The following is a 17,239-nucleotide window of genomic DNA, read 5'->3' as shown; positions in this document are numbered from 1 at the left end:
TATGGTCAAGAAGATGAGGGAGCCACTGGCAGCCACTAAAGAAAAAAGGCTAAGAAGCCACTGGGGAAGCAATGAGAATGGAAGGAAAGGACTTGGGAGTGGGGGGAGAAAGGGGAGCCTTGAAGGAGATGGAGGAGGTATGAGATAGCTTTGGTGGGGTAAGAATGCTAATGCAATTTTTCCAAATAAGGCAAGAATCCAAAAGGACAAACATTGAAAGGTTTTGTTTATATTTTTCCAAGAAAAATATCTAGGATCTGATCCTGCATTGCCTTGTATATTCATTTACACCTATGTAAAATGGGTGTAACACACTACTATTCTGAGTCAATGGTGTTTTAATTTAATCCCACTTTTGCACAGCGTACATGGAAACACCAGTAGAAAATCAGGCCTCAAAATCCAATAGAATGCATAGACAACTGTCCAGTGGATGGTGGAACTAATCTCTCACACATTCCCGGTTTATAAGGAAAATTGCCCCTTGTAACGCTCTTCAGATATCGGCAAGTATGCCTGTGATATCTAGACATTCAATTACTACAGCAATACACACTATGGCAATGCCTGTAAATGAATTTAAAGTTGATCAATTCCAGTATGGGAAAGGGGTTCTTTGTGTGTTGGAATAAAAGCAGTGCCTGTTAAGTTTGAGACTTCAATAGAAACTCACATAACCAAAAGAACACACCTGCTTCAGCTCAGCAATAAACAGTTGGAGTAAAATCCTGGAAGTCAATGCGATTAGGATTTCACCCATGTTAGTCTCCCTTAGAAAGACAGTCTGGGCTGCTGTAATCCCATATTTTTAAAAAAGGTAAAATATTAAGGTGGATGGTTCATTTACAGAAGACTACAGAATATTACAGCATGAGAAAGACATAAAGATAAGACCCAGTAAGAATAAAGGTAATGTGTAGTATCTGAGAACAGGTAATTTAACTGGATAAATTAAAGGGTGAGGAAGGCTGACCAGCAAGTAGGATACTATTCTTGGACTTGAGATGCCTTGTTTCACGTGCATGCTCTGCCACACACTTCCTGTGTAATTCTGGGCAAGTCACTTAGCCTCTCTGTGCCTCAGTTCCTTCTCTATAAAATAGGGATAATAGGAATTCTCTACCTCACGGGGTGTTTTTCAGCAATGGGGGCCATATAAGAACCTAAGATAGATAGTATCAAACACTGGATTTCTATTTATTTGAAACTGTAATGTTAATATAATCAAATTAAATACTCTTTAATGGAAATATAAGAATTTCAAATAATTAAAAAAAAATCAGCCAAATATAATTTTTACATTTTAAAAAAAACAGTACTCATCTAAATGTTACTTTCCTTCATAATTCATGTTACTGTTTTCAGAATTATAGATTTCATTTTACTCGCATAAATTCCTTTTTCCAATAAACTCTAATGTATAGAAATGCATATGCATAGCTGTTTTTATTTCACATGGATCTACCAAACATTTCTTTTCATTACAAATGTTCTGTCTTCTGCACAGTATATTTTGATACCTCATGCAGAAGCTGAAGATTTGTCCTGTTTCTCTTAACAAAATTAGAAGTGTGCCCAGTTTTCTCACCAATCAGCTCCTTGTCATCAACTTGATTATTATAGGAACATGCAGCAGCTGTAGCTACAATTGCTACAAAAAACCCTTCACACACACAATCTTCCTACGGTTTTATTCAGTTTAAGTGATTTATCTCTAAACTATTCCTTTTGTATAGAAATCTGCAGAATCCTTTGATAAAATGTTTTACATGCTTTGAACTGGGAGGTTTGCTAAAACAAACAACATTTAAAGATACTCACTTAAAAATATTCTTTGATATACATTAATATTATGCCAAAAGTGATTTTAACTGTTTAATAGGGTGCTAGTATTTCAATATGAAGTTCTAACAGCCACAAAAAAGATGTCACTGTAAGCAAAACACACTTAATCCAGATGATTCTGCAAAAACAAAATTCCTCACTGTGTATTGAAAAATACAAAAATGTAAGTTTTGGAATCATAACAAAACAGAATAGTAGGAACATACTGTATATTATTAATAATAATTTCTGACATTAATTTAAAGCTTATTCATTCTTTACAGATTAGCCATGTCTGCTACATCTTTTGCTATGTCACATGACAAGTAAAGAACCATAGTCATTCTCTTCTGACATGGTAGAAAGAATGTTGTTATTCTACTTCTGTTTCATTCTACAGCCTCTGTTTAGATGCTTTTTCAACTCTCTAATGATAAGCTATCTTTGCATTTTTTAAAAAAAAGCAGTCCCCATCTTCCCAATCTTTATTTAATAAGGATTATTACATATTATTAAAGTCCCGTGAACTCAAGTCAATATATGTATAGCAGGAAAGGCATCAAGCGCTCATTGAATACACTGTATCCATTTTGCATTTCTCCATTCCACCCCACAAGCTCCCTGGGTGCCATCCTCTCATCCCTCTCTATTTCAGAGACTCTCTGAAAGTCCCCCAAAGAATCTCTCCCCACCCACTAGGGGTTCTGTTGGCTCCCATACTCCCCCCACGGCAGGGTCCCCCAATCTCTAGAGCCCTGCAAATTTGTGGGTATCCACTTTATATCCGTGAATCATTTCTGCGGATACCACGGCGGATGCAGATACAAAGGGCTCTGACTGTAAGAGCAGGTGGAAAGCTGTGAGGAACCACAGAGTGGATCCTCAACTTGTCCTGAACAGAGGGCCTGGGGGGAAGGGACAGGGGTCTGCTTGGGTTCCATGCCCAGGGCAGGTGGAGAGTCTGCCACGGATCCCCACAGCTGCCAGCCTGGCTCTTACCATGGCCGGGCTGCGGCTTCAAGCTGCCCCCTCACCCAGCTGGAGCCTGGTCAGGGAGAGCCGTGCTGGCAGCTGTGGAGAGGCTGGGTCTCTTGCCCTGGGCAAGGGGCTGGGACATTGGGCAGGGGACTGCTCAGGCTCCCCGCCCAGGACAGGTGGAGGGCCTGCCATGGCTTCCCACAGCTGCCAGCGTGTCTCTCCCCGACCGGGCTCTGGGTGCGGGAGGGTTCCTTAGAACCTCAGTCCAGCCCCTGGTGTAGAGCCCTGCAAATCCGCGGATATCTGCGGATGCGGATATCCACAGATTCTTTTTGCAGATTGTGGATCGGATGTGGATGTATCCACACAGGGCTCTGCCGGTTTCCACTCATGAGGGGTTCTTATGTTCCTCATGCCCCTTTCCCTCCACACCAATGTTCCCCAAGTACTCTCCTAGGGATTCTGTGTATTCCCCACAGCAAGGTCCCCCATTCTCCCTAGCATGCCAGAGGCTCTACTCCTGCCCCCTTCTCTCCTTCCCACATGCCCTGTGTGCTACCTGTCAGCTCTGTGTTCTTGGGAACCAGCGCACAGTACTCAGCCTGTCTGACTCCCAAAAAGTTCCCTCCCTCCCCCGGCCTCTGCTTGAACCAAAACCAGTCAGAAGAAAGACTTACAAAAAACAATGAAAAGACAGTGGGAGACATACTTAAACCCCTGGGATAAGGATGGCAGGATTAGGGAAATTCCCTTAGCCTCATTTGCATAGAAGATGGGACGAGGCATCTCCATTAGCATACAGAATGGAGAGCAGAGTTCCCAAGGCAAGAACCGCATTGAACTCTTAGGACCAGAAACGCAGAGAAGCACTGCATGATGGGGGATTTCTGCTCCAGATGTTAATGAACCAATGCCTGCACACACCCAGTTCAGTAGTTATCAGACCCATTCTAATAATAAATCCTTTATTGGTATCCAAAATAGTGAAGTTCCCTAATTGCACTGTGAGCTCCCTCCAAGGAACACTGCCCAAAGGGAGGAATGATCAGATCCCATGGTCTAGCCTGAACAAAACAACTTTGGTATTCTCCCTTGTTTATACATAAACAAATCTAGAGTTCTCCCTTGAACCACTGTTGTTTCTCTGCAAAAACACCTACCCATGCTCAAGTAAGTGCTCTGATGCCTGGATCCAAAATCTGCACCAGTTCCATTGGGATTTCATCTTCTCCTGACTGATCATGCTAGGGGCTCTGCCTATCTCCAGCACTCAGGATCCTCAGCTACCACCAGCACTGGGACCCCTGACAGAGTCAAGCTTCGTTGAGTGGTGAAAACTCAGCTCTCTTCTTCTCTCTAGGTATAGCCTTTTGACCCTGACTTGTGGGATCAGTTATAGTTTTCTAAACCTGACTTTTATAATCTAATTTAAGTTAGATTTAATAATATATCTGTTTTATTTGTTTCATTCCCCTATGGTTGTTACTTGGCAATAAATAACTTTAATGATTAAGCTGGTTGTAGCTCCGCATACTTTAATGATTAAGCTCCTCGTACCTAAGCTAAAAGACCCCTGCAGAGGTTTGCTCATCAAGTGGGTTACTATCAGAATAATTGTAATGTGAAAGTGGGAACAGAGACATGCTGAACCTGGGACATATGAGGGTGACAGCTTGGAAGTGCTGCTTGACTCAGCCTACTGAGTCCAGGAATATATAAGGGGTGAGCTTGGGAGTGCTGATTAACCCAGTCCTCTCAGATGCACTCTGTTAATGTGTATGTGTGTGTTTGTCTGATTCTGGGGCTGAAGAACCCAGCCCTGGGGAACCTAGGTCCTACAGGATTGCTCCACTGGGAGGGAACTTGCAGCAGGAAGAAGTATAGCTCTATATGTGCACACAAGTGACACAAGCAGTACATTGATAGACAGGACCGGCGCTAGTGTTTTTAGCGCCCTAGGCGCACGGCCATTTTGCTGGCCCGCGCGCTGGCCTGCGGAGAGGGTCCGCTGGTCCGAGGCTCCGGTGGAGCTGCCTCAGCCGTGCCTGCGGGAGGTCCACCGGAGCTGCGGGAGCAGCGAACCGTCTGCAGGAATGCCTGCGGCAGCTCCACTGGAGCAGCGGGACCAGGGGACCCTCCGCAGGCACAACTGTGGCAGGTCCACCGGAGCCGCCTGCCGCCCCCCCCGCCCCCAGGAAAATGCCATCCCCCAATAATCCTGGCGCCCTAGGAGATTGCCTAGGCAGCCTAAATGGAAGTGCCCACCCTGTTGATAGAAGTACAGAATCCCCCACCCCCACCCTGAAAAGTAAGCCTAATAAATGAGCGTACCCCAAAGCAATGGACAAAGCTGGTAACATGCGTGTTTTTCCTTTTTCTCCCCTCACCTTCCCCATAGCTTTCTTCCAACTGGTTTGGGAGGGATGGACAGATGCAGTACCCCATCTCACGACCATAGAGCATACTTGAGGAGGCAGGATGAATAGAAGGGAGGGACATGTCTGAATGAATGAAGCCTCCTTTCCTGTCCCTATTAGCTGAGCACTGCCCCACAGCTGTTATGTGGCTCCTAGCAGGGGAATTAATCAGTTCTGTTTAGGGTGGGGTAATTATATTCTAGGGGCCTCTGTAAAATTATTTCAAGGATATTTGGGTGCCTAACGTGAAAATCCCACTGAGCACCTATTTGTATCTGTAGGTGTTCAAATACCTTTGAAGATCTGGCCCTAAATCATTAAGAATTGAGTCAAGAGGCTTTCTCCCATTGTGACACAGAAGTCTCATAAGATGATGCAAAAACATGTTGCTTGTTCCACTAGGAGCAGCAAACTGCAATTTAATCAAATATGTTCAAAGACCTGACACTTCCAGTAGATTCAAATTCTCAAAAAATTGATCATGATGTTGTTCTAAAAAGGCTAGGTCATGTCAATGTCCTCAAAACACATACATCATGACAGAAAAGAGATCTTGAGGGTGTAGATCCATGGGTCTTGGTTTATGCCTATCTCTTTTAAACTCTTTATGAGGCTTCCAAGAAGGTGCATCTCTGCACAAATTTCTGTTTATTAAAAGAATAACCCATCTTTAAATGTTGATGAATAGAGCTGAGAGAAAAATCAACATCCACATCAGCAAAAACGAACATAGCGAGATGTTTAGAAAACCCTTAAGGAAAAACATCTAATTTTAGACAATAAAGTTTATTGTGTTTCTAAATTTTACCAGCTCCATAACAGAATAGCAACTTAGGGCAGAATGGAAGGCAGAGGGCTAAAATATAGTGCTGGATTTGGTGGTCTGAAGAGCCCGTGGCCAACGATCCCCTCCCTCCCAACGCTAATCCCAACATTCATTTAAAAAAGGTTTCTAGCTTTTTCATTGCAGAGAAAGTCTTCAAAATGCAAGTCAGTGACAAGGGCTGAAACTCTGTCAAAACAAAGCTCATAGGTTTTCATGAACCTTGCTCACAACTGCTCCTAGGTAGTCTATGGGGTCTCTGAGGACCACAGTTGTAGGTCTCTTGATATTATATTCTTGTATTTCTCCCACATCCAACCAATTTATTAGAATGGAGTATGCTACTCAGTTCGTCACAGTGACCTGGTGAAATGACCATTTAATGACTGCCCTGCGTCATCAGAGTGGTGCACAGCAGCAACAGTGTATTGGTAAATCTGGCCCCAAATCTTTTGAGATAGCTAAGATGATGTTCTGTGTTAAAAAGTTGTGGCTGCATTCATTTGATCTCATCTGTAGGATTCTCCTGCGAAAGCTTCTAGGATTTTTTTTTCCATATAGAGTCTACTACTATTTATAATTGCGTTGTGATAACACCCAAAGGTCCCCAACATGTCATCACTTTACTAGGTACTGTTCAAAAACAGAGAAAGAGACAGTCCCTGTCCTGAAGAGCTGACAGGATAAGACACAACAAGTAAGTTTAACAAATAACATAGTTTTAAATTAGCATAGTGGTAGATTTTGTCAACCTAACCCATGCTGAGTAGTATACTCTGTGAATAGCCCCAAAGAAACCTCAGATTAAGGGACTGCACATCATGAGTATGGGTTGCAGATTTTCTCCCCAAATGAAACGTTTAATCTCCAAGCTATACAGCAATGCATTAATCTTTGATGAATACTCAGAGTGGTTAGAACAAAGGGAGTAAACTCTGGGTCTGCCCAGTGGGTGTCCTAACCACTGGACTATCGAGTCATTCTCTCTCTCTCTCTCTGTGACCTAATGACTATTTAATAAAGTATCCACAGAGGAATAGTCACTTGGCACACTCATGCACAAGAGGAAAAAAATGACTCTAAAGTCCAATGGTGGGAGGTGGGAGACCCAGGGTCCAATCCCCTTGCTCCAAGCACTCTTTCATTAGTTATCCACAGTGGAACAGCTTCATGGAAGAGGCTGAAGCAGTCCCACAACAGTATATCTATAATTCAGTGGTCAGAGCACTCTACTGATAAGTGAGAGACCTCTTTTCAAATATGTTCTCCCCTCTGCCTGAGGGAATTAAACCTGGATCTCCCACATCCCACATGACTGCTCTAACCACTGACCTAAAACTTATAAGATAAGCACCACAACCTCCTCCTTCCGTGGCTGTTTCATGTGGAGCAAGGTAGGCACCTAACTCATTTCTGCAAAAAAAGCTATTCAGGTGCCTTGGCTGGTTCTCATTTGTGGATCTCTAGAAGAGATAGGTGCCTAAGTCCAGCTTTGAGGGAGGTGCCTATCACTATGGCACACACCCCTCTCATTGGCTTCTCCCCTTGGATAGCTTAAGCAGCTCACTGTCAAGAGTGGATGTGTACAGTCTGACCTAGTGATCAGAGCAGGAGTCAAGCTGGGTCAAATACCAATGGGTAAGAGTCCAAGACAGGCTAGAGAACAAAACCAAGAGTCAGGAAAAGTTAGCTCACCAGGAGATCAGCAGTGGAAGCAGGTAGCACATGGATGACAGGCCTAAGCAGAGAGAACCCAGTTGCACGGACACCTTCCTGTGTTCGTGCTTGGTTTAAATAGAAGTTGTGAACCAACCAGAGTCCCCCGAGTTCTACCAATCTGATCACAGGACTGAAGTCCTCTCTGTCAGAATTTAGCTTCTAGCAAGCTGAATTCTGACAGAGCAAGTCATTGGGTGGCAGGTTGCAACTTGCTAGCTAGGGTTGCCAATTTCGGTTGGACATATTCCTGGAGGCTTCCTCACATGACATAATCTTTAATTAAAGATTAATCTTCAATTCCTGGAAACTCCAGGACAATCCTGCAGGGTTGGAAATCTTATTGCTAGCCTTGAGAACACTGTGGACCAGGCTTCAAGAACCTGATGTTTCCCACTTAGCATGCTGGCTTTTCTGTATTGTACTCTGAGGTGCCTATATCTCCCCATTCCCTGTACAGGGTGCCTAGGCACCTAACTCAGGCAGTATGCATAGCAGTGGTGTACCTGTGATTTTTCTAGGTGCCTAAAAGTTAGGTACTGTGATGCTCATTGTTGCAATGCTCAAGTCCCTTTGTGGGTATGCGCCCAGGACCGAACTTTTCTGGAGCAAGGGAAGAGCAGGAAGGGAACAGTGCCTCTGTGAGGAATGATTCGTTCCCTGCACTGCTCCTGGAGTTAACAGCAAAATAAAAATGTAATCTTTTATTTTTTAAAAATAGGTTAGTTCATGCTATTAACAATTAAAGAACTATGGAAAACACCCTGCAAACCATTATGCACATGTGTAAAGTTACTCATGTTGCATCAGGACTGGGCTAATAAATAGCACATAAAACCATGAAGAATCTTGAAAGTCAGACATGAGTAATGGAAACTACGTTTGGAAACGGATGGTTGTGGCCTTACACTATGGAGAGCATCCAAACTAGAAGGAAATATAGTATTTTACATACCTTGAAGAAAACATAAGCACACAGAAAAAAAGATTGAAGAAGTATGCAGTGCTTATATAGAGAAGGTTGCTTGTAAAACATATCATAGTAAAGGAGAAAAATATCCTGAAGGTGTGCCAGGAAAGGAGCAAAACCATTAAAAAAACAAAAACAGGAATGTTGGGCTATTAACTGGGTTTTGTTCACATCTAATAATCATATTTTAGAGAAAAATAAGTTTCAGTAAATGCACCGTAGGAACCATTGAGTTACTCCCTTTAACATCAAGGAAAAGAATGAATTTTGAATATGTTTAAGCAGGCAAAACATTTGAGGAACACAACTGAAACATAATAGGATTAGACAACAACAAAGTATTAAAAAGAACGATCTCTGAAATAGCAATGCATTCTGCAAGTTAAAAAAAAAAAAATCTGCTGAAGATACAAGAGGAGGCCAAATATGTTCTGCAGAACCTGACAGAAATAAGTCTTCAGTAAACAGTGTAAACAGAACGCTCTTTAGTTAGAACAATACAGAAAAACTGAAAGCCAAGCAGTCAAGATTCCTTCCCCACTCTGAACTTTAGGGTACAGATGTGGGGACCTGTATGCACACTTCTAAGCTTAATTACCAGCTTAGATCTGGTATCGCTGCCGCCATCCCCCAAGCACTACTTTTTTTCCCTGGGTAGTTTTGAGGGACTTCACCAGTCCAATCCCTTGGATCTAAAAACAAGGAAAAATCAATCAGGTATTAAGAAAAAGGCTTTTAATTAAAGAAAAGAAAGGTAAAAGAAAACCCTGTGGGAGAGATTAGCATACCAGCCACTCTCACAGACACCAGGTTCAAAACACAGAGGATGTTCCCTTGTGTCAGGGGAACCAGTAACTTTCACACCTGGGCACAAATTTAGATGCACAAAAAATACCCAAATACTCAATTTGATTCTACCTCTAATTGCATAAGACAGGTTACAAAGAAAATAAACATAAACTTATTTATCCCTTTCTAAAACTTACTACTCTGATAAGAGGCTGGTTCCTTGATCTTTTTCACTCCGGCTGAAACTGAAACTCTAAACAAAGGAAAAACTTCCCTCCTTCCTTTTGAAACATCTTGTTTCCCCATTGGTTCCTCTGGTCAGATGTTAGCTAGGCTTTACAGGTAAAAGAGGCATTAACCCTTAATCATTTGTTTATGACACGCCCCCCAAATCTCAAACAGTGTGGAACCACGCTGGTGGTGATTTCTTCCTAGAACGTTAGAATAAACAGATTAATAAAACACATGCACCTTTACATATACTACTAATTATGTAAAACTACATGATTTTTCACATTTTAAGGACAATTTAAAAAGTTAACTCTAGGAAACTTTCATGGGAGAGTGCATCCTCTACTTTGTTAGAAGCTCCTGAAATGTGTTGAATTTCAAAATCAAAATATTGGAGAGCTAAACTCCACCGAAAAAGTTTTTTGTTGTTTCCCTTGGCAGTATGAAGCCACTTTAGCACAGCATGGTCGGTTTGTAGCTGGAAACGCCGTCCTCAAACGTATGGGCGTAACTTTTCCAGGGCATGCATAGTGGCGTAGCATTCTTTTTCACTGATTGACCAGTGGCTTCCCCTCTCAGAGTTTCTTGCTGAGAAACACGACAGGATGAAATTCTTGATCCGGTCCTTTCTGCATTAAAAGTGCTCCTACACCACACTCAGATGCATCTGTGGTTACTAGGAATGGTTTGTCAAAGTCTGGGGCCCTTAGCACAGGGTCAGACTTGAGTGTCGCCTTAAGCTGGTTAAAGGCCTTCTGACACTCATCTCTCCACTGAACTGCATTTGGCTGTGTCTTTCTGGTCAGGTCTGTTAGTGAGGCTGCGATTTGACTGTAATGTGGTACAAATTGCCTGTAATATCCAGCTAAACCTAAGAAGGATTGGACCTGTTTCTTTGACTTTGGAACAGGCCACTTTTGGATAGCATCCACCTTGGCCTGTAGGGGATTTATCATTCCTTGACCCACCTGGTGTCCCAGGTAAGTCACTCTGTTTTGGCCTATTTGACACTTTTTAGCCTTAACAGTTAGTCCTGCCTGCCTGATGCGCTTGAAGACTTTTTCCAGGTGTTCCAGATGTTCTGCCCATGAATCAGAAAAAATGGCCACATCATCGAGGTAGGCAACTGCAGAGTCTCCCAATCCTGCTAGGAGACCATCTACAAGTCTTTGGAAGGTGGAGGGTGCATTTTGCAGCCTGAAGGGAAGCACATTAAATTCATACACCCCTGCATGGGTGATGAAGGCTGACCTTTCCTTGGCGGATTCATCTAGCGGTACTTGCCAGTACCCCTTGGTTAAGTCTATTGTAGAGATGAACTGAGCACGTCCCAATTTCTCCAATAGCTCATCGGTGCGTGGCATTGGATAGTTGTCGGGACGAGTTACAGCATTTAGCTTACGGTAGTCCACGCAAAAGTGTATTTCCCCATCTGGTTTGGGTACTAGAACCACTGGAGATGCCCATGCACTGTTAGAGGGGCAGATTATACCCATCTGTAGCATGTTTTGGATCTCTCGTTCTATAGCAGCTTGGGCATGAGGAGACACCCAGTAGGGTGGGGTTGTAATTGGGTGAACATTACCTGTGTCAATGGAGTGGTATGCCTGTTCGGTCGGTCCTGGGGTGGCTGAGAACATTGGTGCAAAGCTAGTGCACAGCTCCTTGATCTGCTGTCGCTGCAGATGTCCAAGGGTCACGGAGAGGTTCACCTCTTCCACGCCATCGTCAATTTTTCATTCGTAGTAGACACATTTAGGCCACTCAGCATCATCTCCTCCGTGGGCTGTAAACTGACAAACCTTTAATTCTCTGGAATAAAAGGGCTTTAGAGAATTAACATGGTACACTTTAGGCTTTAGGGTTGAGGTGGGGAATGCTATGAGATAATTTACAGCTCCCAGGTGCTCTTGGACCGTGAATGGCCCTTCCCATGACACTTCCATGTTATGGGCCTGTAGTGCCTTTAAAACCATAACCTGGTCCCCTACTTTGAAGGAACGCTCTCTGGAATATTTATTATACCAGGCCTTTTGCTCTTCCTGAGCATCCTTTAAGTTTTCTTTAGCAACGGCTAAAGAGTGTAGGAGGGTGCTTTGTAGGTTGCTTACGAAGTCTAGAATGTTAGTTCCTGGAGAAGGCATAACCCCCTCCCATTGCTGCTTCACGAACTGTAATGGCCCCCTTAATCTTGTGGCCATACACAAGTTCGAATGGTGAAAACCCTAAACTGGGATGTGGTACAGCCCTGTAGGCAAAAAGCAACTGCTGCAACACTAGGTCCCAATCATTTGAATGTTAATTTACGAATTTACATATCATGGCCCCCAAAGTTCCATTAAACCTCTCCACCAGGCCATTGGTTTGATGGTGGTAAAGGATGGCAACTAAGTGATCGACCCCATGAGCTTCCCACAGGTTTTTCATGGTCCCTGCCAAGAAATTAGCTCCCGAATCTGTAAGGATGTCGGAGGGCCAACCTACCCTGGCAAAAATGTCTGCTAAGGCCTGGCACACAGTTTTAACCCTGGTGTTGCTTAGAGCTACTGTTTCTGGCCATCAGGTAGCAAAATCCATGAAAGTCAGTATGCACTGCTTTCCTCTGGGGGTCTATTTTGGGAAAGGACCCAGAATATCCACAGCTACTCGCTGAAATGGGACCTCAATTATGGGGAGTGGCTGGAGAGGGGCTTTGATCTGGTCTTGGGGCTTTCCCACTCGTTGGCACACCTCACAAGACTGGACATAATTAGCAACGTCCTTGCCCATTCCCTCCCAGTGGAAAGACTTCCGCAACCAGTCCTTGGTTCTGTTCACCCCAGAATGGCCACTGGGATGATCATGGGATAAGCTCAAGAGCTTTACCTGGTACTTAGTTGGAACTATCAACTGTCTTTGAGGACGCCAGTCTTCCTGGTGTCCACCAGAAAGAGTCTCCTTGTATAAAAGTCCTTGTTCTACAACAAACCGGGATCGGTTAGAAGAGCTGAGAGGCGGTTGGGTGCTCCGTGCCACCACCCAAGCTTTCTGAAGGCTGTCATCTGCTTCCTGCTCAGCCTGGAACTGTTCCCTTGAGGCTGGAGACATCAGTTCCTCCTTAGACTGTGGACTTGGGCTTGGTCCCTCTGGAAGCGATGTAAGTGACGCGATTGTTTTCGCTGATTGTGAACTGCTCTCTGCTGGTGCACTATGTGATATTTTAGGCTCTGGCTGAGCCTCTTGGGTAGGGCTGTCTGCATCTTCTGCCAGTTCAGGCCCACTGGTGCCCTCTGGTGTCGGAGTTGTAGATGTGTTTGCAAGTGCTGGAGTCAGTACTGGCAACGGTTCTGGTGCTGGTTGCTTTGCCAGTTCTGGTTCTGGGATTCACTATAGCTGTAGCATTCATGGGTAGAAGCTCCGGTTCCACCACCTCTGTCTGGGTCTCTGGTAACACAGAAGGGGGCCCTGGTGGATGGCTCAGGAACAGGGATGAGTGTGGAAGCTTGCTTGGCCTGGCTGCATGTGACCCTCTTGGCTAGCTTCACACGGTTGGCCAAGTCTTCTCCCAGTAGCATGGGGATGGGATAATTGTCATAGACTGCAAAAGTCGACATTTCTGACCAGCCCTTGTATTGGACAGGCAACTCTGCTGTAGGCAAGTTTAAAGATTTTGACATGAATGGGTGAATTGTCACTTGGGCCTCTGGGTTGATGAATTTGGGGTCCGCTAAGGATTGGTGGATAGCTGACACTTGTGCCTCAATGTCTCTCCACGCGATAACCTTCTTTCCACCCACTCTCAAGTCTTCCCTTCGCTCCGAGGGTATTTGAGAGGCATCTGTGCCTCGGGATCTTTGGTGTGATTGTGGTGTAATGAACTGTAATCAGTTGGGGTTCTTGGGGCAGTGGGCCTTTATGTGTCCCAGTTCATTACATTTAAAACAGCTGACTGGTCACTGGGACGAGGTGGGTTGATGGAGACTGGTGAGGTGGGACAATAAGGTGTCTGGGGCTTTCCTTGGGTTGTAGGTGGGGCCTTGGGTTGCCCCCGGTGATAGGGTTTAATTTTGGTTTGCCTCCTCTGATATTTGCTCCAACTGCTAGTAGTTTTTTTCTTTTCTGCCACTTCCACCCATTTGGCTCCAAACTGAAACTCTAAACAAAGGAAAAACTTCCCTCCTTCCTTTTGAAACATCTTGTTCCCCTATTGGTTCCTCTGGTCAGGTGTTAGCTAGGCTAGGTGAACTTTTTAACCTTTTACAGGTAAAAGAGGCATTAACCCTTACCATCTGTTTATGACACAAGACATGATGTATCAGGTGTTTTTTTGTGGCACATATAGATAGAAATCCAGCTGCTTGTGTCTCTTCTTTTAGGAAGTTAGGTGGAGAATGTAGGAAATCTTTAAATTCCTGAGAAGTGTTAAGAAACTGTCCTCCCTTAATATATAAAGGTTAACTCAATAGGGTCCCACACAGCAGAACGAGCCTCGTTTTTCATTAGATGATCATTATATTTATTTCACTTCCTTTCCTTATGAATGTTTCTACACCAAAGCTTAGGCATTAAAAAAAAAAAAAAGCTGACTGTTCTGAAAAGACATCTTTTACATTGTCTTGCTTTCCCTTAGTATTATTATTATTTTTTTTTTGCTGGAAGCTGAGCAGTTTCTCAATAATTGCTCTTGGGGTCTCATTATCTGGACTGAAGTGCTCTGTGGGTGTGTTTGAATTCAATAACTAGGGAATTTTTATCTTTTTTCAAAATATCCGTGGACAAAGGAAATTATATTTTCACCTTCCTTCTGTGTTCTCAGGGACACCAGCTATGTTTAAGAGAGTACTCCTATTTTCTAAGTCTTCAGATTTATCAAGGAGAAAGACCACATCCCTGTACAGGTCCTACTTACAATTTCCAGCATTATTACTCCCATGCTGTTCAGCTTCTGACATCCTTTTATCTTTTCTAAAACACCTAGCATTAATTGTGGGGCTCTTCTTATGCAGCCGTGTGTCACTTTTATGTAACTCCTATTGTATGATGGCCTTTAATCTCCTTAACTAGTACTTCTGTATCTGCCCTGGTCCCCACTGCTAAAAAAAGGTGTTTTTTTCCTTAAACCTAGGAGTAACTAACATGCATGAGCTATCTTGAGGTAAAAATACAGAGAAGACTAGGCACCTACTTTTCCCATGAGGTAAACCATGGGGAAAACTGCCATATAATTAGAACCCTGCCAAATTCATGGTCCATTTTGGTCATTTTCACAGTGATAGTATTTTTAAAATAATAAACTTAACGATTTTTGTTATTTAAATCTGAAATTTCATGGTGTTGTAACGGTAGGTGTCCTAAATCAAAAAGGAGTTGTGGCGGGGGTCGCAAAGTTATTGTAGGGGAAGTTGCAGTAATGTTATCCTTACTTCTGCAGTGCTGCTGGCAGCAGCGCTGCCTTCAGAGCTGGGCAGCTGGAGAGTGTCAGCTGCTGGCTGGAATCCCCTAAAATAACCTTGTGAGCCCCCCTACAACTCCCTTTTGGGTCAGGAACCCTAATTTGAGAAATGCTCATCCCCTCCATGAAATCTTTATAGTATCGGGCAGTGGTCCCCAACCTTTTTGTGGCCAGTAGCATATTCATGTTTTCAGAAGAGTGTGGCGGGCGCCAACAATTTTTAAAGGCTTATTTTGTATTTGTACATCATATTTAATATTCTTCCCACTCTGGGTTGAAATAATATGTACGTTGTCTCTTATTTGAACCACTCATTTTGGAGCAAAATGTTAAAATGTTAAAAAAATAAAAAAATAAATTGCAAAGCACAAGAAAACAGCAATATCAGTACAGGAAGAATACTCACATACAGGGCCGGCTCCAGGCACCAGTGAAGCAAGCAGGTGCCTGTGTCAGTACATGCTACGGGGCAGCGTTCGGTCCATTCTGCAGAGGCTGAGCGTTTTTTGGGGGGTTTTGGCAGCAGTTCTGGACAGTGCAGTGAGAAACCTGAGAGAAGCTGCGCAGTCTGCAACTCCAGAGTACTCTGTCCCCAGCAGGCGGGGGGCCCTGCCATCTCACCCCTGCTGGGCACTAGGCAGGCCCTGCGCCTGCCGGTGACAAAGAATACCGGCACCTGCAGCCCTGAAGTTCTCTATGCCCGGCAGGCACGGGGCCACGGCTTCTCTTCTTGAAGCTGTGGTCCCATGCCTGCTGGGGACAGAAAGCACTGGTGCCTGCAGCCCTGGAGTTCTCTGTCCCTGGCAGGTGAGGGGCCGCGGCTTCTCTCCGGCTAAGCTGCGGCCCCGCGCCTGCCGGGGACAGAGAGCACGGGTGCTCGCAGGCGAGGGGCCGGAAGAAGCTGCAGCCCTGCGCCTGCTGGGGACAGAGAGCACCAGCGCCTGCAGCCCTGGAGTTCTCTGTCCCCGGCAGGCGCGGGCCACGGCTTCTTTCCCCTGCTGATCACTAGGCGGGCGCACATAAATGCCCCAACGGGCACCATGGCACCCGCGGGCACCATGTTGGGGACCACTTGTATAGGGTAAAAGCACAAAAAAGACTAGATTTCATGCTGGGAGATCAGATTTCATGGCCGTGAATTTGATAGGGCTATACCTATAACCCCTCTGGGTTGATGCTGGCAAGTTTACCGTGCAATAAAACTAAAATGCCTAATCTTAACTGCGTTTTCATTTCAGTATAGCTCAGATGTATTAGTTAATCCAGGGTAAAATATAAACCTTTTTTTAGTAGTCAAGACAAGTCCTCTGTCTCCATTTGCATGTCTGCAAGTGCAGGGTTGATCATCGAATCATTGAAACGTAGGACTGGAAGGGACCTCAAGAGGTCATCAAGTCCAGCGCTCTGAGCTAAGGTAGGACCAAAAAACCTAGATCAGCACAGACAGGTGTTTGTTCAACCTTTACTTAAAAACATCCAATGAATGTGATTCCACAATCTCTCTTGCAACTCTATTCCAGACCTTAAATAACCTTATAGCTAGAAAGTTTTTTCCTAATATCTAATATAAATCTCCATGCTGTAGATTAAGCCTATTCTTCTCCTACCTTCAATGGATATGGAGAAAAAGTGATCCCCCGTTCTCTTTATAGCAGCTCATAACATATTTGAAGACTATTATCTGATTGCTCCCTCTGTATTCTTTTCTCAAGAGTAAACATCCCCAGTTTTTTAAACCTTTCCTCATAGATCAATTTTTCAAACCTTTCAGTGTTTTATTGCTTTCTACTTGACTCTCTCCAATTTGTTCACATTTTTCCTAAAGTGTGGTTCTCAGGACTAAACACAGACTTCTAGCTCAGTGGTTCTCAACCTTTCCAGATTAATGTACCCCTTTCAGGGATCTGATTTGTCTTGCAAACCCCCAATTTATATCTCATTTAAAATTATTGAATACAAAATCAGACATAAAAATACAAAAGTGTCATAGCACACTATTACTGAAAAATGGCATACTTTCTCATTTTACCATATAATTACAAAATAAATCAATTGGAATA

General features: G+C 43.9%; 1 protein-coding gene across 4 annotated transcripts in view; it reads right to left on the bottom strand.

The window, feature by feature from the left end:
- Positions 1–17,239, bottom strand: part of STS (steroid sulfatase) — a 182,845-nt gene that overhangs the window by 142,401 nt on the left and 23,205 nt on the right. Inside the window, exon 1 of one of the 4 annotated variants that reach the window (XM_030572296.1) lies at positions 9,715–9,733. The exons of the other annotated variants lie outside the window; for them this stretch is intronic. The gene's annotated coding sequence lies outside the window, so the exon portion shown is untranslated. Of the gene's footprint in view, positions 1–9,714; positions 9,734–17,239 lie in introns of those variants that run through there. 4 annotated transcript variants of the gene reach the window in all.

Source organism: Gopherus evgoodei, chromosome 1 (genome assembly GCF_007399415.2).
Source record: "Gopherus evgoodei ecotype Sinaloan lineage chromosome 1, rGopEvg1_v1.p, whole genome shotgun sequence".
Lineage (NCBI taxonomy): Eukaryota > Metazoa > Chordata > Testudines > Testudinidae > Gopherus > Gopherus evgoodei.
This window is presented reverse-complemented; position numbering and strand designations above follow the sequence as displayed.